Source organism: Labeo rohita, chromosome 5 (genome assembly GCF_022985175.1).
Source record: "Labeo rohita strain BAU-BD-2019 chromosome 5, IGBB_LRoh.1.0, whole genome shotgun sequence".
Taxonomy (NCBI): Eukaryota; Metazoa; Chordata; class Actinopteri; order Cypriniformes; family Cyprinidae; genus Labeo; species Labeo rohita.
In genome coordinates this window covers 1,840,913-1,867,014 of record NC_066873.1, presented here as the reverse complement: position 1 = coordinate 1,867,014, position 26,102 = coordinate 1,840,913, and the positions used below count along the sequence as shown (strand labels likewise).

General features: G+C 41.3%; 1 pseudogene; it reads right to left on the bottom strand.

Moving 5' to 3' along the window:
* Positions 1–26,102, bottom strand: part of LOC127166168 (cationic amino acid transporter 2-like) — a 65,093-nt pseudogene that overhangs the window by 26,123 nt on the left and 12,868 nt on the right.

The window sequence follows — 26,102 nt, the reverse complement described above, 5'->3', positions numbered from 1 at the left end:
TATCATCAAACTATTACTATCTATCTACACGCTAGCAACTTTGCTAATCATGCTAGAAACATGCTAGCAACTTGTTAATCATGCTAACAACTTTGCTAATCATGCTAGAAACATGCTAGCAAGTTTGTTAATCATACTAGAAACATGCTAGCAACTTTGCTAATCATGTTAGAAACATGCTAGTGACATGCTAGTCATGCTAGAAAGATGCTGTCGACATGCTAATTATGTTAGAAACATGCTAACAACATGCTAGTCATGCTAAAAAACATGCTAGCGACATGCTAGTCATGCTAGAAACATGCTAGCAACTTTTTTAATCATGCTAGAAACATGCTAGTGACATGCTAGTCATGTTAGAAACATGCTAGCGATATGCTAGTCATGCTAGAAACATGCTAGCAACTTTGTTAATCATGCTAGAAACATGCTAGTGACATGCTAGTCATGCTAGAAACATGCTAACGACTTTGCTAATAATGCTAGAAACATGCTAGCGACATGCTAATCATGCTAGAAACATGCTAGCGACATGCTAATCATGCTAGAAACATGCTAGCAACTTTGCTAATCATGTTAGAAACATGTTAGCAACTTTGCTAATCATGCTAGAAACATGCTAGCGACTTGCTAGTCATGCTAGTGACATGTTAGCGACATGCTAGTCATGCTAGCGACATGCTAGTCATGCTAGAAACATGCTAGCGACTTTGCTAATCATGCTAGAAACATGCTAGCAACACGCTAATCATACTAGAAACATGCTAGCAACATGCTAGTCATGCTAGAAACATGCTAGCAACTTTGCTAATCATGCTAGAAACATGCTAGCGACATGCTAATCATGTTAGAAACATGCTAGCAACTTTGTTAATAATGCTAGAAATATGCTAGCGACATGCCAATCATGCTAGAAACTTTCTAATTATGTTAAAACATGCTAAAAACATGCTAACAACTTGCTAATCCTGCTAGAAACAGACTAGCAACATGCTAGTAACTTGGTAATAATGTTAGAATCATCTATCTTTCTGTCAATTGATAATCTGACCAATACTATCAATAATATCTATCTATCTGACAGACTACATTCAAACTTTAAAACTTCTAAATATTTCAGACTGAAAACCATCCAAACGTAAAACTTCTTAAACTTCTTAAACTATTTAAACTTTTTAAACTTCTTAACTTTTTAAACTTTTCAAACTTTTCAAACTTTTCAAACTTTTCAAACTTTTCAAACTTTTTCAAACTTTCTGGTCCGGCTTTCTCAAGCCAACTTAAAGTTTGTCTTGACGAACTTTTTTATCTAGTTAAAATTTGCAAGCTCTACCAGTGTGCAGGAGTCATTATTTTTATTTGCTTCTATACTACAGAACTATGACCAAGAGGTGCAGTGGCTTTTCATTTATAGCAAAAATAGCTAAAAAAAAAAAAAAAAAAAGCTAAATACTTATTAAAACCACAACTATGAATGGTGCATTCATGTCGAAATTATAACATTTACAAGCTGAGTGCCACCATGCAGTCATAATTTCCAGAAAACTAGTTACTTATTTCTTTAAGCTAAGGTATTTTCTTCCAAAGAATTGTGGTAGCAGCAAACTGATCATAAAAACATAAACATGGTACAATTTAGTTTGCATTTCTTTTGTGTGCTACTGGACGTTATTTAGTTGTTTTATGAGAAGATAGGCTTGTGCGACTAAACTACATTTTCCATCATTCACTGTGATTGTGCAAGAAAGACAGCATTTACAGAAACAGCATCTGCAGATTACGTGCTAATTTACATCCTTTGCATTTTTTTTTTTTTTTTTTTTTTGCATAATGTTTTCTGTCCTCCACTAGATGTGAAAAAGAGAAAAAGAAATACTACGGTAGGTCCAGTTTAAGGAAACATTAGCTACCTTTACTCAACATAATCATACATTTACTTAGATGCAAGCATGAAATAATAACCCGAACCAGCTAATCGAGGTCTTCAGACTCACTAGAAACTTCCAGGCAAGCAATCTGGAGCTGGTTGGAGCTAAACTCTGCAGGATGTTGGACCTTCAGGAGTAAGATTGTACAACCCTGATCTAAAAACAGCACTTTATTACACAGGATGAAGATAATTCAGATAATCCTTATAGAGGCAGAGACCAAGATGAAATCAAAGTAACTAAGGAGCAGGGAAATATCACAGATTCAAAGGACTAAGGTGGAGACAAAAAAAATGGAGAACCACTGTGACACCACAGGGGTGGAGAGCCAAGGCACAGCCCTGGTGGACTCAGGGGATCACACAAGACCAAGGTGAGGCCAGAAAGATAAGGGACTCCAGTGGAACTAGAAGGCAAGAGGACCACAGTAGAGCCATGATGGAACTGAGGGATCGGAAGGGCAAGGCAGGGTAGGAAGTCTTCAGATGCCACAAACGTCAAAGAACCCAGTGGTTCAGGAGATTGCGATTCTGCCAGTGGATCTAGTGAACTGAGGAGCTGGTGAGTGGTAGTCAGAGGAGAAGATGACAACTATGGCAGAGTCAGAGAAGCATGACCAGTGGCCCTGGACAGAACCAGAGAGTCCGTAGAGCTGGACAGGACCAGTAGAGAAGGAAAATCTAAAGCTGAGAACAAAACCAGGGAGTCCAACAAGCCTAATAGGACCAGCAGAGGAGGAAGGCCTTTAGGGGTCACACTTGAATCCAGGATGGGCAGATCAGTTATCTCTGGATGGCAGATGCCGCCTCCCGGACAAACTAAGTGGCAGTCATGGACTTCTAGTTGAGGGTCTGTGGTGGACGTGGGCATATGGTTGGGTCCATGGTGGGTGTGGACGCAGGCTTGGTGTCCATGGCATGTGAGAGAAGATTCTGAAGTGACTGTGCTCCTCATTCCTCCTTTCTCACGGTGAACTGTTTATCTGGTCTAAAAGATTATCTAAACGTTGGCACAGCATCTTTTGAGGACCATCACAGCCAGGGTTTAAGAGGCTTATTAAATCCATCATAAAAAAAAAGGTATGAGGGAGGAAAATATACCTGTCAAAAAAATATACCTGTTTTACCGGTTTAAAATTCAGAAATGTGGTTCTCGAGGGAACAATCAACCTGGGTAAGCAGGATTAAAAAACTGCTGAAACCAGAAAATAAATACAGAAAATGGGAAGACAGCAACAAAATAAAAATAAGAATAAAAGTCATTGAACAGGAATGAAAACAAATCAGACGTGACAGAGGAACAGATGCTGAAAACTTTAATTACATAATAATGTCGTCAAATTGTTTGTCTCCAAATTTGTAAGAATATCAGTTTAAAATGATCGTGGATTGTTATTGCCATATTATCACTTCCACAATGTCATGTTAAATAAAAAGAGTAAAAAGAACTTACAAAATGTTTGTCAGCTGATACTGCAAGATTATGTGTAGTGTATCTTTAGTCAGATGCGTTTACTTTGTGACTGTGCCGCAGATGCAAACAACAGAAACTGTCTGCAAAGGTGTGAACCAAATGGTCCATACAATTAGAATAACAAAGGAAAAGCATTCCTTAGGAACTTCTTGTAGACTGCAGGATCTCCAGTGGGAGGGGCCTAACAGTATTGTTTGTAGCCCTTTTGTCTTCAAGTATAAAATTCGGTCTCACAGACAGAACTTTGGGAGAAGCTAGGACTCTAACAAGGGGTGATTGACTGTGTTTTTTTTTCTAGGCTTGATTGTGTTTACTGGGTGCAGTCTAACATGTGTTAATTCTTTGTTTTTAAATAAACACATTATTTTTGACATCATTTACCTTTATTCTACACCGCTCTGTCCCTTTTCTTATGAACAGTGGTTAGCTGGCCCAGTGTGTTGTGATTCACTAAACCGCCTAGTGCACGTGTAGAAACATCACGCCCCTCACTTAGTCAGAAGGATCGCACAGAACCTGTACAAGCGTGGCTCTTACAGGATGTAAGTGTTTTAAAATGGTATGTTTTTATGTTTGTTGTTGTCTCAAACTTTTAGATATGCTGTTATTTGTAAATGCTACTGCTTATGTTAGCTTTTAATATACGGTTTTATCCTGATTTTAGCTGTAATACAGCAGAATACATGATTGCGTTCTAGCATTTTTGTAAAGTAATTGTTTGCTTCATAACAGTAAGAAGTGTTTGCCAGAAAGTATTGCTCATTACCACGGCATGTTTAACGCTTAACGCTCATAGCTATGTGAAAAATATCTGTGTAACCTAGGGCACCTACCCCTACCAGAAAGAAGTGTACTTCAAGTTTGTTTTATTAAGTATACTTAAGTAAAGTTCAAGTATATTTTAAGTATACTTTATGTAGTAAGTATACAAATATTAGTGTACTAGCAGTATACTTTTAAATGTACTATTTCAATACTCCTTGGGACTAAATTGGCCCACTTTCTAGTATATAAAAGCATACTTTTAAGTATACTTTAAGTATAACAGAAGTAAACTTTGAGTACACAACTAGTTTACATCTATGTTTTTAGTTTGTACTGCAAGTATACTAAAAGTGAACTTATAGGTATACTGATAGTTTACTAATTAAATACTAGTAGTACACTTTGAAATATAGTTTCAGTAAACTACTAGTTTAATAGTTTTATACAGCAGGTATACTCGTAAGTTTTCTTTAAGTGAACTTTACATCATACTTTAAGTATACTACTATGTCCCTCTTTAGGTATTAATTTGTATATATTTAGTTATATGAATATCTGAGCATTCAAAACATCAAAAGAAAGAAAAGGGTCTGCTTGTAAATAAAAACATTTTATTCTAGCTTCATGAAGAGTTCATAAACTCTTGATTGTGGGTAAGTTGCATAAATAAAAAATAAAATAAAAATAAACAACATTTTGAACTAAACGCTAAAAAAAAGACTATTCATGATAATCAAAACAATTGGATGGAGTTGATCAACACCCCCCAAAGCTTGACAGTCATTATTACCTCTTCATGGGTTGACATTTTATTCCATAACATTATTATGGAATAATTGTGTTAGATTACAGGAAAGCGGTTTCTTCTTCACTTGTATTTTGGAAGTTCTGTACAGAAGATGTGCAATAGCAACTCTAGCGTATAACAATGAAAACACGGATTCTCAGAGCACAAGTACAGCTCAAATATACTTTTTCTATAAAAATTTAAAAAGTATAAATCATTTTTAGTATATTTCTGAGAAGTATATAAAGCACATATCTGAGAAGTACATAAAAAGTACACTGAAAGTGTACTTTCCTATTTTAGTTTCAAAGAAATATACGATTAGCGCACTTGAATAAACTTCTTTTTCATAAGGGTAGACCGGACCGAAAGGGCACTTTAGTGTCGGAGCTCAAAAGAGGCAAGGGCTCGGGCCCATGCACGACAATGGGTGAGAGAAAGGTAGAGAGAAAGACGCAGAGCAGAGCATGTGCAGAGCAGGGGGATGCGAGCAACAGGATTAAGAACGGCTGCTTTAGAAGATTGATTTTAAAACTCGTGAATCCATTAGAATCCTTGGAAGACAGAATCTCATGAACAGATTTTTTCTAGTTTTGACGGCATGGCAACAACTCTTCCTCATCTTTAAAACAGCGCAACATGGTCTTGCCCCCTTTGTTGCATGTTCCCAGAGGCAGGGTTTGTGTAAATTTCAGGATTTGTGATGTCACCAACTCGGGAAATAGCTTGTTGTAGTCCCTACCAGCTGTATTTGTAGGCATTAAACTGCCATAATTTTAAAAGACATTATCTCCGTTTGCATTGAACTTTGCAGATATTGTTTACGATCAAACTGCAATCACAATCAACCACCCCTTTAAGATATTTCGAAGACTGACAAGCTAACATCCCTGGTGAAGAACTGCTACACTGCTACCTCTTCTTCGCCCCATATATTGATGAGCCACCCAAACCACTGCTCACCCAAAAAGAGATATTTGTTATTTGGCATATTATGTAATTATGTACATTTGGGAAATTCTGTAATTTTTGCCATATTATATGCAAATTTAGGTTGCATTACATTTTCTGAGGTGACTGTATATTCTTTGAGCTTCATAAAATCTTTGTGGGTACTACAGGGTGAAAAAACATCAACAACAATAACAACAAAAACAATTATAAAATCTATTATACTACTCATGGATTATTTGTATATTTATATTATTTATTATGTATTGTGTGTTGAAGCTTACCGAAAAATTAAGATGCAGATGGCTACAATGGTGTAGGAAAAGAGCGTTCCAACAGCCTTAATTTCTACTAGAGCCTTTATGTCAAACACCACGGCCAGTATTGCTGAAAACACAAATAGTTCACTCATAGAATTTCATAGGCAAAAACTAAATGAAGACAACCAAATGAACATGTTCTATAATATATTCAACTTCAGAGCTAAGAGCATTGGCCCTAAATACGTTTCTCTGGTGTAGTAGTTAGGTTGCATAAGGTATGTCATGTTTTGTTACTATGATCATGGTGTATTATTGGAAAGTGCTCTCAAAGACAATTACCTGATGTTATTCCAGAAAAAAATGTAGCGATGACAGGGTTCTGTCTGGAACTCATTTTACTCAGTGGTTTGAATAGCAGCCCATCTCTGGCCATAGCAAACAGAATGCGAGGCGTAGGAAGCAAGGTTCCCAGCAGACTGTAGAAGATTAAACAAGCTGCATTACACTAAATTTTTTTTTCTATTTTGCACATTTTGAGCAAAATGCTCGAATTTTGCTTCCTGGGGGTTAAGTGAGGGCTGCCCATTCAGGGCCAGCACTAAGGGGCCAGCATTTTACCAATGAGCAAAGTCTCAGTTTTTAAGCAATTAGCAGGGGAAGAATGTGAGGGCCTTAGATATGAGTTTGGATGCAACTATCTTAGTGAGTTCTGTGCATTGTTCGGTTCCGGTTGCAGACCCCCCGCCGCAGGCGACTGGAAAAGGAAAGGACGTGACGTGAGGCCAAGTATGGTGACCTCTGCATTTAACCCATCCAAGTGCACACACACACACAGTAGTGAGTAGTGAACAAACCACCATGGCTGGGTGACTGTGAAGCAGCATAGTCATGGGACATCAGTGATCAATGCATTAAACAGATTCTCTTCACTCAGTGACACACCTACTGAGAAACCTGATGAACGTGCCCTAGTTATTGGCGATTCTATTGTACAGAGCATGACAATAGAGACACCAGCCACCGCAGTCCAATTTTTACTGGGACCCAGAGTGCCTGACATCTAAGCAAATTTAAAAGTGGTGGCTAATGCTAAGTGTAAATTCAGTAAGATTGTTGTTCACGTCGGCACTAATGATGTTCAATGGAGATCACTAAAAATAACATTAAGGTTAAGGTGTGTGAACTTACAAGTACGATGTCAGACACTCTAATATGCTCTGGTCCACTCCCTGCATACTGTGGTGACGAGATACATAGCAGACTGTCGTCACTCAATGGCTGGATGTCTAAGTGGTGCCTGCATATTAACATAGGTTTCATTGAAAGTTGGACAAGTTTTTGGTTCAGATCTGACCTACTGAAAAGAGATGGTCTCCATTCCTATAGGGGTGGTGCCGCTCTTCTCTCTAGAAATATGGCACACAGCCTTAGAGTCTGTACTTGACTAACTGGGGCCCAGGTGAAGAAGCAGACAGACTGGTTAAACCAACCATCTGCTAGCTGCCTCAGGTCACAGAAGTCAGTTAATTCTCAGCACATAGAGACTCTTTCACCTAGATATCATACTATAGAGACTGGTTCTGTTCCCCAAACTAGCAAATACAAAAATGTCCAAACCAATTTAAGGGCAATTTAATAGATATTCAATTAATAATAATAATAATAATAATAATAATAATGAAATAAAATAAGATAAAATAAAAAATAAAACAAATAAACAACAGATAAACAAATGATAATGTTATGAGTTCTGCTCCTGTAGATCCTTCTGCTCACCACTAGATGCCTCAGTCTCCTTGTTCTGGACTCCATTTCACATAAGCCCATTTACCTGGAACTATTCTCCCCCACCTTTGGCCTATTACCGGGACTATTTAAAGGGCGTTCTTTAGCCTGTTCTAGCCATGGCTGATAATTCTGAGCATTCCCTTATTTATTGGATTATCGTTCTCATTTTCGATCTTGGACTGTTTACTCTCTGACGATGCTGCCTGCCTTGTGATTTTTAGCCTGGACTTTATGATTTTTGTGTTCCGCCTGCCCCATACCTTTGCCTGTTTACTGACCTTGAACTTGTGTTGCCTTGACTAAAACTTTGCTGGAGATTGACCCTGCCTGTTTTCACTTTGAGATATCACGTAATAAAGCTGCACATGGATCCCAATTTGTCTGATGGTTTATTACAAATAAAGCTTGGCTTAATGAATATTCCCGTTATATGAAAGCAATTTTTGTAAAAGATATGATCACTGATCATAACCTAGATGAGCTCTATTCGACAGAAACCTGGCTTAAATCAGATGATTAAATTACTTTAAATGAGTCTGCCCCCCAAGATTACTGTTATAAACATGAGCTGCATGGTAAAGGGGAGGTGTTGCTACAATTTATAGCAAAATTTTCAGTATTTCTTAGAGGCTGGGTTTTAAGTATGATTCGTTTGAAGCAATGATACTTCATATAACATTATCTAGAGTAACAAGTGTTAATGATAAATCCCCTGTGGCATTTGTACTGGCTACTGGATACAGGCCACCAGGGCACTATACAGACATTATTAAAGAATCTGCTGATTATCTGAGTTAGTGTTGGCTGCAGATAAAGTCTTAATTGTTGGGGATTTTAATATCCATGTTGATAATGACAAAGATGCACTGGGATCAACATTTCTAGACATTCTTAACTTTATTGTCTGCTGGTTAGACAACCATGATTGCAGCAAAGGGATGATATCTCAGATCATTATCTAGTCTAGCTAAAGCTGTAAATTCGACTCCTTGTTACAAATATGGTAGAACCATCACTTCTACCACAAAAGACTGTGTCCTGACTTTTCTCAATTCCTCAGCATATCTAATATCTCAGAAAAACTTGATGTAACAGAAACTATTGACTCTCTCTTCTCTAGCACTTTAGATACGGTTGCTCATTTATGCTTGAAGACAGTCTGACACTGCGGTATAACGAGTACACTCACGCCCTAAAAAGAGCAGTCTGGAAAATGGAGTGCAGCTGGAAGAAAACAAAACTAGAGGTATTTCATATTGCATGGAGGAAAAAAAATCTTAAAAACTAGATATGATTTATTTTTTGTCTCTTTTAGAAGAAAACAACCCCAGGTATTTATTCAATACACTGGCTAAATTAACAAAAAAATAAAGCATCAACAGGCATTGACATTTCCCAGCAGCACAGCAGTGATGGCTTTATGAACAACTTTACTTCCAAGATCGATACTATTAGAGATAAAATTGTAACCATGCAGCTGTCAGCTATAGAATCAGATCAGATAGATCCCCAGACAGATAGATCCCCTGAGGAACAATTCCACTTATTCTCTGCTATAGGGAAGGGAGAACTGTATAATCTTGCTAAATCATCTAAACCAACAACACTTTTTTTACACCCTATACCATCTAAACTACTAACAGAGGTGCTAATAGAAGTCATAGATCCTCTTCTGAATATTATTAATTCATCATTGTCATTAGGACATATCCCAAAAACCTTCAAACTGGCTGTATTAAGCCCCTCATTAAAAAAATAACACAAAAAACCCCAAAAGAATTAGTTAATTACGGACCAATCTCCACCTGTCCCACTTTGCATTGTACCGCACAGCATCTTCCCCCCTTGTCGCATATTGAGAAAATGTCCTGCATTTTTATCAGTCTGTTGAATTTTTTCTGTCATATTAAGAAAACACCCCAGGTTACGTGTGTAACCATGGTTCCCTGAGGGAATGAGACACTGAGTCTAAATGCCCCCAGCGTGACCACGCTATGAAACACGTGTGTAATCAGTCCAATGGAGCAACGAGACGTCACAGCCGGGGTGACATGGAGACCAGGAAGCATAAAAGCATGTGCAGTGTGTAAGCCAGTAGCTTCTGTATTAGAGAAGCAAGCGCGGCAGGGATGCCGGAAGTATGGCTCAGCGTCTCGTTCCCTCGGGGAACCATGGTTACATACGTAACCTGGGACGTTACCCTTCGGGAACTCAAGCTGTGTCAAAATGCTAGGGGAATGAGATGCCCACACCACCAGACTTCAAATCCCTGCCAGTGTGGAAGAACACAGCTAAGGCAAGAGAAAAGAGAGCCAGGAGTGGCACCATATGGAGTGCAGCATCCTCGGAGAAGTGAGCTTTGACCCCCAAAGAGAGGGGGGGAATCAGAGGACTCGAGGTAATGGAATAGCAACCCAATCACCACATAGCAAAAGCTACACCTGGCCAGAAGCCTCAGCGCACCGTGGAGGAAACGTGTAACCAGGTGGTGTTTTCCCACTGACTGACCACCAAGAGGGGCGTGGAAAGCAGCTATGGCCGCCACGTACACCTTCAAGGTGGAGGGTGTCAACCTTGCGGTGAACCGGTCCTGCAGGAACCGGCAGTAATCTGGGTCGAGCTGGTGGTTGCCGCACTAGGAAGTGAAGAGTCTCCACTTATAGGCATACACTTTCCTCGTTGAGGGAGCTCTGGATTAGAGGATGGTCTCAACAACCTTGGTTGAGACTGGAGACTATGAGTTGTGCCCCCTCAGGGGCGACACCCACAGCTTCCACAACTCCGGGCGGGGGTGCAGAATTGCGCCTCCCGCTTGTGAGAGGAGATCCTTCCTGATGGGAATCTCCCATGGACAGCCATTGAGGAGGGAAATCAGGTCCCAGAACCATACTTGGCCCGGCCAGAACGGGGCTACTAGCAGTAGCGAGATGCCGTCCCTATGCACTCTCTCCAGAACTCCTGGCAGCAGAAGCGATCGGGGAAAAGGTGTACAGACGAAGCCTTGGCCACGTCTCTACAATTGCATCCTGTCCCAGGGGAGCTGGATGACTTAGAGGGAACCAGAGGGGATACTGCGATGTCTCCTGAGTTGCAAAGAGGTCCACCTGAGCCTGGCCAAACCCTCTCCAAATGAGCTCCACCACCTTGGGGTGGAGTCTCCATTCCCCAGGCCTCGGCCCCTGTCTCGACAGGACGTCTGCTCCCTCTTGAGATGTCCCGGGATGTACACTGCTCTCAGAGAGTGGAGTTTCCCATGGGACCACACAAGGATCTGGTGCGGCAGCTTGTACAAGGGACACGAACGCAGACCTCCCTGGTGATTTATGTAAGAGACCACCGATGTGTTGTCGGTGCGCACCAACACATGGCGATCTCTTAGGTCCGGGAGGAAGTGTTTCAGTGCTTGAAACACGGCCAGCATCTCCAGGCAGTTTATGTGCCAAGTGAGATGGCGGCTGCTCCACAGACCCCGGGTTGGGTGGCCACTCATGACCGTTCCCCAACCGGTGAGGGAGGCATCCGTCGTTAACGTTACGCAACGACTAGGAGTCCCCAGCACCGGGCCCTGATTCAGGAACCAAGGTTTCCTCCACATGTCTAAGGCACAAAAGCATCGCTGCGTGACCTTGATCATGCGAAGCGGGTTTCCCCTTGGGGAGAATCCCTTGGTCCTGAGCCACCACTGCAGGGGTCTCACTGGACTGATTACACAGATTACACAGTTTCAGAGCGTGGTCAGACTGGGGGTGTGACTATATAAAAACAACTATACTGAATTAATTATTGTATGAACAAATTATTAAAATTAATAAAGCAATTATTTGTGACAGAAATGCGACAGTTGTGTCAGAATCTTCTCCTTCACACATTACCCTGAAGATGCACCAGAAAATACTACAGCTTCTTCACTGCATCCGATGGCACCTTCTGTATCGCCTGCCTGGCCCAGGCTGAGGCTACATTCTTTGAGTCCGACTGTGTGCTCTGCGCTGACTTGCAGGCACGTGTTTTGAGGATTTGGAGGAGCACCTCTCGTGGTCTTATGGGGACGAGGCCCAGTGCGGCCAGTGAATCACTGGTGGGCCCTCCCCTTTGTTTTGTTTGAAAATAATTACATGAAATTGGAAAGTAATAACACTAGAATACAAAAGTTTTTGTGAATAGAAAAGGTTGGGGGCCGGCAGTATTGATTTGGAGAGGAGGGGGCCTTGGAGAAAAAAAGTTGAGAACCTTAGCTGTAGAGCAGGGGTGTCAAACTCAGTTCCTGGAGGGCCACAGCCCTTCAGAGTTTAGCTCCAACTCTAATTAAACACACCTGATAGCTAATCAGGTCATTCAGGCTTATTAGAAAACTAAGTGGTTTGTGTGTTGAAGTAGTGTTGGAATGAAACTCTGCAGGGCTGTGGTCCTCCAGGAACTGAGTTTGACCCCCCTGCTGCCCACCCATCAACCACTTTCTGTATCCTTGTAACAGGGCGGTGGTTATATCCTATGCATCCTACATTTGATTTTATTATGCTAATTTTACTAAACTATTGATCAGCTTTCCTTATTAGTTTATGAGCATCTACTCTATTATCCTCTTACTGATCACATAATGCTGCTTTTTATAGTCCTAATAGTATGAGTAGTAAGTGCTTTATGGGTCAACATGTGTTGCTTTACCTTGTTGAAAGAGCACACAAAGATCCAACAGCCACAGCATACTTTGCAAGATCCCAGCCTACATAGGTGAAGGCTACAGGTAAGGGACTCAGAACATTTAGTTGGTAGTAGGGCATCATGAGGGTGACAGCAGCTGAAACTCCAAAATAAACCAAGAAACAGATGAAGAGAGTAACCACAATTCCTATAGGGACAGCCTTCTGAGGGTTTTTGACCTCCTCACCTAGATACAGGAGACAGAGATATTAAATAAATAAATAAATAAATAAATACTAGTATATTATACCTTTTTGCTATGTTTCCTGCTGTGCTTTATGTCAGGGGTGTCAGACTCAGTTCATGGAGGGCTGTAGCCCTGCAGAGTTTAGATCCAACATTGCTCCAACACACAAACTATGTGGTTTTCAAATAAGCCTGAAGGACTTGATTAGCTGGATCAGGTGTGTTTAATTAGGGTTGAGGGTTGAACTCTGCAGGAACTGAGTCTGATACCCCTGCTTTATGTATATATTAAGGACCATTTTTGTTCCAGAATATTCATTCTGTCTTTGAATATGAGCTACTTTATAGTCTTATGTTTTTTTGTTTGTTTGTTTTTTTCTTTGAAGCTTGACAGACATGGTCACTATGAACTAGAAAAATAACAGCATACAGTTTTGGAACACACATTGTTATTTTCATTTAATAAATATTGCTATTGTTGAAGTACCTGAGGATGCAATGCTGTCAAATCCAATGAAGGCATAAAAACAGGTAGCGGCTCCAGCAAAAGTTCCATCAAAACCAAATGGAAAAAATCCCCCAGTTCCAAAACTGGATGAAGTTTCATTTGAGGTTGAGAGGTTTCTAAACAAAAGAGCAATGTTAAAACCTATTTCAGTGTAGTAGGTATTCTGGTCAAAAAGTAGTTAAAATGTGTGTTAAAACAGTCTCTGAATTTCCCAGTTTAATTTGTTTAACTTTTATTATTATTATTATTATTCCTTTGTTTAACCAGGAGGTCCCACTGAGATGTTACCATCTCTTCTAACTTGCTGATCTAAAACATGCAATCAAAAGTTTCTTCAAAAGTAAAATGTCATAATGCAACATGCACAGTTATTGTGTAGTTCCAAATTTCCTGATTTGCCAGTTTCCAGTGTCACCCTTGATGAATCCAGAAATGATTACAAAAAACAAAACTGCCAAGTTTATAGCTGTGAAGATCTTACTGACAATGGCAGACTCTTTCATCCCAAATGCAAGGATCCCTGAGAAATTACAACATGTATCATAAATTTATCCCATGTTGATTCAAAGGACTGTATCGTAACGTAACTCATTTATTGACTCTACAACAAATTTGCTGTGAATCTTACTTGCCTGACAAAACCAGGATAAGTCCAGCGGCAAAGAAGTCCGGATAGGCAGCGAGGCCAGGTAAATTCATTGGGGTATTTTCACTCAAAAACTTGACAATCTTATTTTCAATCAAGTCATCGAAAGTGCCACTCCATGCTCTTGCCACAATAGATGGTCCTGTCATGAAGTAATTTAGATCAAGCAATTCAAGTTATATAAACTCATTGTGGTTCTCAAACATTCAATAAGCAAGTTTGTAGGCCATGTAATAGGCATAATAATTGAGTGAGTCAGGCATGAAAAAAAAAGTCTTGCAAGATTAATATCACTGATTAAAATGGTTGTGGAAGGTTAATGGAAAATCTTATTTGAGCTGGGCTGCATTTCTTAATAGCATTGCAAATTGATCTTTGTAATGTTCAGAGCTACAACAGATTGCCCTCTAGCGGTTGAAAACTAAAACTGCACGTGTCTTGCGGAAGGTTTTGGTTGTGCTCCAGCTCTGCTTGTCTGTGCAGCTGAATGAGATTATTAGAGAGGGTGGATGAATAAACATTGTTGTTTGTTACAACAACCGATGGTTCTCGTTTTGAATGATCTGTGGTCATTTTTTTTTCTTTTTCATTGAGCACTGTAAGAGATGCACTGTTAACTTAGTAAAATCACGTTCATCTTACTTATTTGTTTCTGCTCTGTTGACATTGAAACAAAAACAAATGTAAATTTTCCGGGTTGATAATAATTCTTATGTTTTGTCTTTGATGGCCATTAAAAAAAAAAAAAAAAAAAAAAAAAAAAATCAATCAAAAGTCAAAAATTGCTTTCAGTGTCTAACCTTGTATAATGTTCCCCCTCTAGTTTATGTTATGTTATTTATTTGTTTTTATTTTATTTATTTGTTTTACTTTCTTCCTTGTATTATTTTTTTATATTTTGTACTGTCAGTAGTTATGTACTTGTACTATTTGTTATTTTGGCATTTTGGCATCCATAAAAAAAAGGTAAAAAATGTGGTTCCTTTGCGCATGTGTTATAGAGGACAGTAGTCATGCATGCGTGAAGAGCCCAAGTAGGTGTAACTGCAGACCGAGGATCCTCCAAAATGGGGCGGGGTCTTGTCGTGCAAAGACTTTCACCATTGGCTCTGGCTTCAGCCAATTGGTTTTGAGTTACATTTTTAAAATAAACTTTATAAATTAAACCATGGGCGTCGGAAGCAAAATAAATGTGGGTGGGTCCTCCCCCCAAAAAATTACTGGAGTATATGCCATTTTCTGTAGTATGGTGCCTTTAATTATGTATATTGCCTCTATGCAGTAACGTGACAAAACTACAGAAGATGGCTGTTAGAATGCATTTCCAGTGGTGTAAGCAGTAAAGCAATTAGCTAGTGTACATCGGAAAGGCATTTGTTTTCAATAAAAATAAAAATAAAATTGAAGGAAATAATCTAAAAGTTTGAATAAAGTATCGAGTAGGCTTAGGTGTATCTGAGCAGCAGATACGCTCAGATGCTGTGTTACAGGAGTGCAGCAGGTGCGAATATTCCCTAAACACACCCAGTATAGACAGCGATGCGGTCAGGACCGTGGCGCACGCTTCCTTTGAAACACACTATATTGCCAAAAGTAGTCGCTCATCTGCTTTGACTCGCATATGAACTTAACTGACATCCCATTCCTAATCCATAGGGTTCAATATGATGTCGGTCCACCCTTTGCAGCTAAAACAGCTTCAACTCTTCTGGGAAGGCTGTCCACAAGGTTTAGGAGTGTGTTTATGGGAATTTTTGACCATTCTTCCAGAAGTGCATTTGTGAGGTCACACACTGATGTTGGACGAGAAGGCCTGGCTCTCAGTCTCCACTCTAATTCATTCCAAAGGTGTTCCGTCGGGTTGAGGTCAGGACTTTGTGCAGGCCAGTCACGTTCATCCACACCAGACTCACCAGGCCCAGCTCCAAACTGTTCCCACAAAGTTGGGAGCATGGAATTGTCCAAAATGTCTTGGTATGCTGAAGCATTCAGAGTTCCTTTCACTGGAACTAAGAGGCCAAGCCCAGCTCCTGAAAAACAACCCCACACCATAATCCCCCCTCCACCAAACTTTACACTTGGCACAATGCAGTCAGACAAGTACCGTTCTCCTGGCAACCGCCAAACCCAGACTCGTCCATCAGATTGCCAGATGGAGAAGTGCGATTCGTCACTCCAGAGAACACGTCTCCGCTGCTCTAGAGTCCAGTGGCGGCGTGCTTTACACCACTGCATCCGACGCCACTTGGTGATGCATGGCTTGGATGCAGCTGGTCGGCCATGGAAACCCATTCCATAAAGCTCTCTGCGCACTGTTCTTGAGCTAATCTTAAGGCCACATGAAGTTTGGAGGTCTGTAGCGATTGACTCTGCAGAAAGTTGACGACCTCTTCGCACTATGTGCCTCAGCATCCGCTGACCCCGCTCCATCAGTTTACATGGCCTACCACTTCGTGGCTGAGTTGCTGTCATTCCCAAATGCTTCCACGTTCTTATAATACAGCTGACAGTTGACTGTGGAATATTTAGGAGCAAGGAAATTTCACAACGCCCATGAATTAAACTTGTTTCTAGTTGATCTAAAATAAAATATGCTATATAAATACATAAGCTCCGTGAGAGCAGAGCCCCAAAGCTCATGGTTATGGTCAACTCTGCATATAAACAGGAGTCACCCACAAGCTCTCCCGCAAGCCAGGGGAAAGGTTTTACTCCATTGCTTTGTTTTAAGCAACGCTCGAAATTCACAGGGTAGGAGGGGGTAGTGATGCTGGGTGTAACTAAAAAGGTCCCACTGTCCGACGAGGTCCGGCTGGGGAGTTGCAATCTTATATTGCAGTGGTTCCCAACCACATTCCTGGAGGCCCCCCAACACTGCACATTTTACGTCTCTCCATTGTCTGACACACCCATTTTAGGTCTTGAAGTCTCTACTAATGTGCTGATGATCAGAATCAGGTATGTTTGATTAAGGAGACATGGAAAACACGCAGTGTTGGGGAGCCTCATATTGCATAATCTTATGAACTGTTTATTTAGTGCTAATCGTGCAGTCAATTTCACTGGTTAAGGTTAGGGTAAGGTGGGGGGTAGGTTTATGGTTTAACATTTTTGTAGCATAGTGTAGGAAATCTACATTGTGAATGACACAATCAATACAATTTTTAGAATCAGCTGTGGGGAGTTTGCGCTGAAGTAGATTGGGGAAAAATGGGCATGCATGTCATGTTCTTGTCTGGCAATGGGAGGAAGCCACGTCCTACTTTGGAGCTGTATTTTTTTCTGCTGTATATCGATGCCCTTTTGTGTGCTCTTTTCATTATTGTGCATGCCGATATTATTCAGGTACGTGAACACTTGACTATTGCAGGGATAATAATGTACCATCTTTGAATATCCCAGAATTTTAACTTGTTAATTTGTTAATTACAGTTGAAATACAATTGAGGTCAAAAGTTTACATACACCTTGCGGAATCTGCAAAATGTTAATTATTTTACCAGTATCATACAAAATGCATGTTATTGTTTATTTAGTACTGACCTGAATAAGGTATTTCACATAAAAGATATTTACATATAGTCAGGGCCAGCCCAAGCCTTTATGGGGCCCTAAGCAGAATTTTATTTGGGGGCCCTTTGATGCCGCCAATAAGAAAGATTATTGTCAATGCTTGATTATTCACACACTATAAATCTAAAACATCCATCATCAGTTTTATTTGTTGAAGCAGTGTTGCTTACATCATTAAATGTTTTTACCCTTCTACCAATTTTGTTAGCCAACCCACAAGAGTGGTCAGGTGTTAATTTGCACATTAACATTCAAAGTCTTAAGGTACTAAGTGGCATACTTAATGTGGTGTACTGAAAAGTAGCTAAATAAAGCAGCAGACAATCCACTTACAGAAAATAATGTTATTTTAACAACATTAATCATTATACACATCAGCAAGCCATCTTTTCATAAAAACAACTGTTAACTACTCTTAACTATAGTGTACATTTTTAAACACTTAAAAGTTATTTCTTCACTCTACAGCTGTACAGCAAATTTCACTTTTAAGAAGACTTTTATGATGGAAATTACATGAAAATGGCATTATAACCAAAAGATGGCAGCAGAGGACCGTTCATCAGCGCAGTTGCCATTTCCACTCCCTAGTCTTGCTCATGGATTTATTATAAAATTACTACTATACCAAATTTTTGTACTTTTACTGTACTAAAGTGTGAATAAATAAGTGAATTATGAATGGTATAATAATTAAATAATAGGGTAAGTGTACCCATTAAACCCACCAAAATCTTTGTGTTTTCACACCTTAGGTGTTTTTCATCACCTGTACCAATAACATTTAACCCCAGCCACACAGGACCTGTAAGCACTGTAAAAAGACATCAACTAGGATCTAAGCCTTTACTCACTCCTGAAAAGTTTTTCTGTCCACTCCAAAGAGTAGAACAGACCTTTTTTTCTTTTTCTTTTTTTTTTTTTTTTTTTTTTTGTTACTAAAAGCGACATGCCTCTACAATTTTTGTATTATCAAACATCAGCAGACACCCACTACATAATGGTGCTACACGGTGCATAATTTGTGGGCCTAAATATCTAAATAAAGTTGTAAATTGAGCTAGTAAGAAAAGTAAGGTAAAAGGTTAGTAAGCTACAAGCACACAAAGAACTTATCATTAAACACTTTCACTCAGAAAATTGTTCAAAGTTTGCAATTGGATGGATTCCTCATTGAAACACATAAGGTGGACTTAAATGGTTCCACAGTAAGTAATGGTGAAAAAAGACAATGTTTTCCTTTAAAAATATAACATATTTTAAGACATGCATGAAGCTTAAATATATTGTGGACTAAGCATCATAGTAATTTTCATTGTGCCCACATTTTTTTATTCCAAGTTTTTTTTATTCAGGTGTAACTTGTGTTGACTGTAGATTTTTCTCATGTATCTCTTATTTGATCTCTTAGGATATGGCTGATTTGCAGAAATGTGTTGATTTCTGAAGGATCCCAAAACACCAAAGTTTTTGGGTGTCTGGGGCATCATGCTCATGAGTGGGGCTAACTCAATAATGCTGAATGTTATTGGTATGCAATTAAAAAATATCAGGGAATTAACAAATGACTGGATTGATTCAAATAATGACTAGCCTAAAATATGATTTTCCCTTTTTTAATTTGACTTCAAAGTTGAAAATGGACCTAAATGGAATATGGGCTTAATGGGTACCCTTACCCTAATGCAAGTATTTTATCTTTAACTGTAGTAGCTGCTAAATATATTCAGCCAATTTTAAATGTAGATGAAGATCTGCGAGAGTGTAGATGTCACGCTGTTGCTGCAGGATGGAAGACAGGATACAACGTACGGAACAAATCTAATTTTAATTACTTTCACGAGGAACAGACAGGAACACAGAGCGATATCCACACACGTAGAAACACACTAATCAACAATATGCAACAATATGCAACAATAAAGACCGACCGGGAACTAAACACAAGGAGGAACTTAAATACACAAACTAATCAGAACATACACAGGTGAAGACAATGAAACACTCAGGAAGAAACAAGGAGGGCGTGACTAGGGTGACGAGAGGGCTGAGTCCAGGGAGCACATGGTGAAATCACAACAAAAACACACGATGACAAAAAGGATACGTGACATTACCCCCCCCTCTCACAAGGCGCGACTCGCGCCGTAACACATACACTGGGGTGGGGGGGTGGGCGCCCTGGAGGTCCGTGCTGGACAGACACCGGGTACTTAGGGGCGTACCTCCAGGGCGGATCAGGGAGTTCAGGAGGCCATGGTGGATCAGGGAGTTCAGGAGGCCATGGCCGGACAGACAGTTCAGGTGGCCATGGCGGGTCTGGGGGCTCAGGAGGCCATGGCCGGGTAAACATTTCAGGTGGCCATGGCGGATCAGGGAGTTCAGGAGGCCATGGCCGGACAGACAGTTCAGGAGGCCATGGCCGGACAGACAGTTCAGGAGGCCATGGCCGGACAGACAGTTCAGGAGGCCATGGCCGGACAGACAGTTCAGGATGCCATGGCCGGACAGACAGTTCAGGAGGCCATGGCCGGACAGACAGTTCAGGAGGCCATGGCCGGACAGACAGTTCAGGAGGCCATGGCGGGTAGCCCCCCCCCAAAATTTTCTTGGGGGAATTTACAATACTGCCAGCCCTAGGGAGCACTGGATGAGGTGCTGGCTCAGGAGGGCGCGCTGAAGGAGGAGCCGGCTCAGGAGGGCGCGCTGAGGGAGGAACCGGCTCAGGAGGGCGCGCTGAGGGAGGAGCCGGCTCAGGAGGGCGCGCTGAGGGAGGAGCCGGCTCAGGAGGGCGAGCTGGGCAGAGCTCCGGCTCTGGAGGGCGAGCTGGGCAGAGCTCCGGCTCTGGAGGGCGAGCTGGGCAGAGCTCCGGCTCTGGAGGGCGAGCTGGGCAGAGCTCCGGCTCTGGAGGGCGAGCTGGGCAGCTAGGCAGAGCTCCGGCTCTGGAGGGCGAGCTGGGCAGAGCTCCGGCTCTGGAGGGCGAGCTGGGCAGAGCTCCGGCTCTGGAGGGCGAGCTGGACTTTGTCTTGGCTTATGAGAAGCACCAGGAACTTGATTTGACTCAGGAGATGTAGCCGTGACGTGACTTGACTCAGCCGTGACGTGACTTGACTCAGGAACCACAGCCGTGGCTTGACTTGGCTCAGTAGCTGCAGCTGCAACTTGACGTGACTCAGGAACTTGACTTGCCTCGGGAAACGCAGCTGCAATTTGACTTGATTCAGTAGCTGCAACTTGACTTGACTCGGGGAAAACAGCTACAACTTGACTTGACTCAGGAAGGCTGGGCGGAACCAGCGGAGGGTTAAGAAGGCTGGGCGGAACCAGCGGAGGATCAGGAAGGCTGGACGGAACCAGCGGAGGCTCAGGAAGGCTGGACGGAACCAGCGGATGCTCAGGAAGGCTGGACGGAACCAGCGGAGGCTCAGGAAGGCTGGGCGGAACCAGCGGAGGCTCAGGAAGGCTGGACGGAACCAGCGGAGGCTCAGGAAGGCTGGACGGAACCAGCGGAGGCTCAGGAAGGCTGGACGGAACCAGCGGAGGCTCAGGAAGGCTGGACGGAACCAGCGGAGGCTTAGGAGAATTAGGGGAGATAATAGGAGCAGTGAACTCCAGTGGGATTGCCCTGTCCATAATGTTCATTTCAGCAATCATGACTGGGGACTCAGGCTTGGCGGCCATCTTGGCCGAGGGCTCAGGAACGGAGGCCATCTTGCGTGCAGACGCTGGCGTGGCGGCCATCTTGCGAGCAGACGCTGGCGTGGCGGCCATCTTGCGAGCAGACGCTGGCGTGGCGGCCATCTTGCGAGCAGACGCTGGCGTGGCGGCCATCTTGCGAGCAGGCTCTGGCGTGGCGGCCTTCTTGCGTGCAGGCTCTGGCGTGGCGGCCATCTTGCGAGCAGGCTCTGGCGTGGCGGCTGCCATCTTACGTGCAAACTCTGGCGTGGTGGCCATATTGCGAGCAGACTCTGGCGTGGCGGCCATCTTGCGAGCAGGCTCTGGCGTGGCGGCCATCTTGCGAGCAGACGCTGGCGTGGCGGCCATCTTGCGAGCAGACGCTGGCGTGGCGGCCATCTTGCGAGCAGACGCGGGCGTGGCGGCCCGAGGGACAGGGCTCTGGGCGGTGGCCGGCGGATTAGAGCGCGGGATGAGGCCGGCCGCATCGGGCTGAGGACAGTGGCGGAAACCGGAGGAGGATAGGAGATTTGGGACTGGGCAGGCGTCTTGAGTCGTTGGTACGGTATGTGGGGGCTCTTGGCTCAGGATGAGCTGGCTCGATATACTGTGTCTCAGAGGGGACTGAATGACGAGACCCACCAATATTCTTTACTTCCTCTATTTCAAAATCTGAGCCATTTAAATAAAGAATAAGATTGAGAAGTTCACTTAAGGAGTAATTACAGGAGGGAGCATCACAACGAATAGTCTCGTCACTCAGCCCCATCAGAAACACAGCGCCGAGAGAGGCATCGGGCCAACCCACCTGATCGGATAGCTCAATGAAATCCTCCACATACCGCTCCAACTCCCGGTCGCCCTGCCGCAGTCTCCACAGTCTTTCCTCAGCCCGATCCATAGTGTGGTCGGTCTTTCTGTCACGCTGTTGCTGCAGGATGGAAGACAGGATACAACGTACGGAACAAATCTAATTTTAATTACTTTCACGAGGAACAGACAGGAACACAGAGCGATATCCACACACGTAGAAACACACTAATCAACAATATGCAACAATATGCAACAATAAAGACCGACCGGGAACTAAACACAAGGAGGAACTTAAATACACAAACTAATCAGAACATACACAGGTGAAGACAATGAAACACTCAGGAAGAAACAAGGAGGGCGTGACTAGGGTGACGAGAGGGCTGAGTCCAGGGAGCACATGGTGAAATCACAACAAAAACACACGATGACAAAAAGGATACGTGACAGTAGAACTCCTTAGGCTTTGAATACAATTAGTTCAGAGCGGATTCTGACTAACCTAAAGTAAACACCTTTAATCTGATTTGTGCATGACACATCACTATGGAAAATAATAAGATGATACGTATCAATTTAATGATCTAATATTGCATTGCATAATTGCCATTGTCCATTGACTCAATATATCACCAAAAATAAAAATAATTTCATGTACTATTGGGGGCCCTCTGCTGGCCATGGGGGGCCTAAGCAGCCGCTTAGTTTACTTATGCCTTGGGCCGGCTTTGCATATAGTCCACAAGAGAAAATAATAGTTGAATTTATAAAAATGACCCTGTTCAAAAGTTTACATACGCATGATTCTCAATACTGCGTTATTACCTGAATGATCCACAGCTGTGAGTTTTTGTTTAGTGATAGGTGTTCATGAGTACCTTGTTTGTCCTGAACAGTTAAACTGCCCGCTGTTCTTTAGTCCCACAAATTCTTTGGTTTTCCAGCATTTTTGTGTATTTCAACCTGTTCCAACAATGGCTGTATGATTTTGAGATCCATCTTGTCACACTGAGGACAACTGAGGGACTCATATGCAACTATTACAGAAGGTTCAAACACTCACTGATGCTCCAGAAGGAAACACGAATTGAATTTAAAGATCAAGGGCAGTACTTAATGAAAAACAAAAACAACAACAACAAAAAGATATTTAGGCAAAATTAAAAAAATGTACGTCTTTATTCTCGCCCCCCCAGCTCTTAATGCATCATGTTTCCTCCTTGAGCATCAGTGAGTGTTTGAACCTATTGTAATAGTTGCATATGAATCCGTCAGTTTTCCTCAGTGTGAAAAGATGGATCTCAAAATCATACAGGCATTGTTGGGGTTCAGATAAACAAAAATGCTGGAAAACCAAAGAATTGGTGGGATCTGAAGGATTTTTCTGAAGAACAGCAGCAGTTCAAATGTTCAAGACAAACAAGGGACTCATGAACAGCTATCACTAAGCAAACAAACAAAAAAACAAACAAAACAAAACAAAACAAAAACAGCTGTGGATCATTCAGGTAACAACACAGTATTACGAATCAAATGTATGTAACAGGGTAATTTTTATAAATTCATCTATTATTTTCTCTTGTGGACTATATGTAAACGTCTTTCATGTGAAATATTTTCAGGTCAGTACTAAATAAAAAATAACATGCATTTTGTATGATCCCTCTTATTTTTTGTAAATTAATTGACATTTTGCAGATTCTACAAGGTGTATGTAAACTTTTAACCTCAGCTGTAAAAATAAAAATTGAATTAGAATCCCGCAGAAGTGAAGTTTCTTTTGTTGTCTTGATTTTTATACAAACACACTGTGACTGTGAGTTGATTTACATGAGTTTTAATTGAACACAGTGTAAGAGTCTTCAATTTGTCTAGAAGCAGTATAAATGATGTCTAAATGAGACTGCGGTTGACCCTATGTTGAACATAAGTCCACAATGCCTACATCTGAACTAAATTTGAACCTTCTACAGAAGTCATGTGGACATCAGTATTACACGCTCAGAAGATATGATAAAAAGACGTCAAAATTTTTCCTTCTGGCTCCTCAGGGGACATCATTTCAACATGTGACAAAGATGTTGAAAGACATTTTTTTGCATGTTCTTGTACTCATTGGGTATTTTGTGATGAAGACCACATGAATGTACATTATGTCACACTGACTGAAAATATACGAGGGTGGGATGGGATTGGGACATGTGAGTTAGCTAGTTAGCCAGTTTGTGTTAATGGCTCTCATATCATTTCAGGCATATGCTAAGAGCGCGCTCAAGCAGAAGCGAGGACGCTTCAATTTTGGGAATATTAACAAATTGCTTGCAGAGACACTATTTGAAGACAACTGAACTGAGCTGGATGATGATGACATCACTGAATCAACAATAAACCGAATTCAACTGAAATATTTACTTTCGTCCTCTTTTTAGAGCTGCTCTACAGCATAACTGGATTTTGTTTGCATTATCGACACACTGTTTTCCCTACTTGACAATGTAAAGCTGCTTTGACACAATCTGTATTATATAAAGTGCTATATATAAAATGTGTGAGTTGACTTGATTTGACAGTTCTTCATAGAAATGTTTTTGTGCTGTCCGTTTTGAATAATTTTGTACTTTTTGAGATTTGTATTATTAGCCTTCAATTTTTAATTTTAAAAGTCAATAAAATAAGATTACATCATTACTTCATTTTTTCAAGGCAACAGGTTTCCTTAATTTAAGCAAGTAGACAGAACTCAGACTACCTTGTTAGGTTTAAGTTAAGTAGATTGACAGTTTTAAGTAGTCGCAATTTAATACATTTAAGTTAGTCCAACTTAAAAATAAAAAGTGACCACAACACATTTTCTTTTATTTCAGTAATCTTTATTTGTGAGTGTAACTCAGAATTGTCAAGTTTACATAACTTTTTAAGTATGCATGAAGTTTATGTACTATAAGGTGACGGCTTTTTTTTTTTTAAGTTAAGTCAAATTATCGCTGTTTACAGTGTGTGTACGGATAAGTCCTGACACGCATGGGTGAATGACGCATGTGCGCAATTTCTGATGACATCTGTCCCGAAAACTCTGATATCATAAGTATAATAGTTTTTTAAAGTGTATTTGAGTAAAGAAATGTATTGCAGTCTCTCATATAAGTTTCATATAAGAATTAAAGTCATCATCGTCTGAAATAATATTGAAAGAAGTATTGGCTGAATTATTCCTTCAAATGGCAAGGTGATGGGCACTGTCAACATTAATGAGCAACAGCAGCCAGCTCAAATAAAGCGTATTTGTCTGAATGTGGTGTTAATGCTGTGCATAAAATGTTTGTTCTTGCCTATGATGTATGACAACAGTAAGTTCCAGCCGGTGATGAAGGCCAACACCTCTCCGACAGAGACGCAGTTGTACAGGTAGGCAGAGCCAGTCTTGGGCAGTCACGCGCCAAACTCTGCATAGCACAAGCCCGCAAACACAGACGTCACTGCTGCAATGGTGAATGACACAATGATGCTGGGACCAGATATTCTTTTAGCAACCTCCCCAGAAAGGACATAGACCCCAGCACCAAGTGTACTTCCCACCCCAAGGGCCACTAGGTCGAGTGTGGCTAAGCAACGCTTAAAAGTGGACTCTTCACCATCAGACTTCAGTGACTTTCGCCTCAATAGACTCTTCAAAAAGGACAGCACCTTTTTACTGGACATCCTGAGACAAATAATATCAGTGATTATGCAATATTTCATATATGTCATGTTAATAATAGATGTGTTCAATGGAAACAGATGTGCATTCTGTAATGAAACACCGTGTTGCACTACAGGCACCTGCTTTTCCTATTTATTTACTTATTTATTTTAAAATGTAAGTCTATGTTATTTATTCTTTTACACCCATTCGGTCATTTTTATCAGTTATGTTTCTTAGGTCCTCTAATTAGCAATTACCCAGCGTATGAAATATGTTATAAATAAACAAGCCTTGCCTTAATTATTATTGCAGTCGCGGAGGTCTTAAACTTAAACTCTCGCTGCCTGCCTATCGGAACTCTCG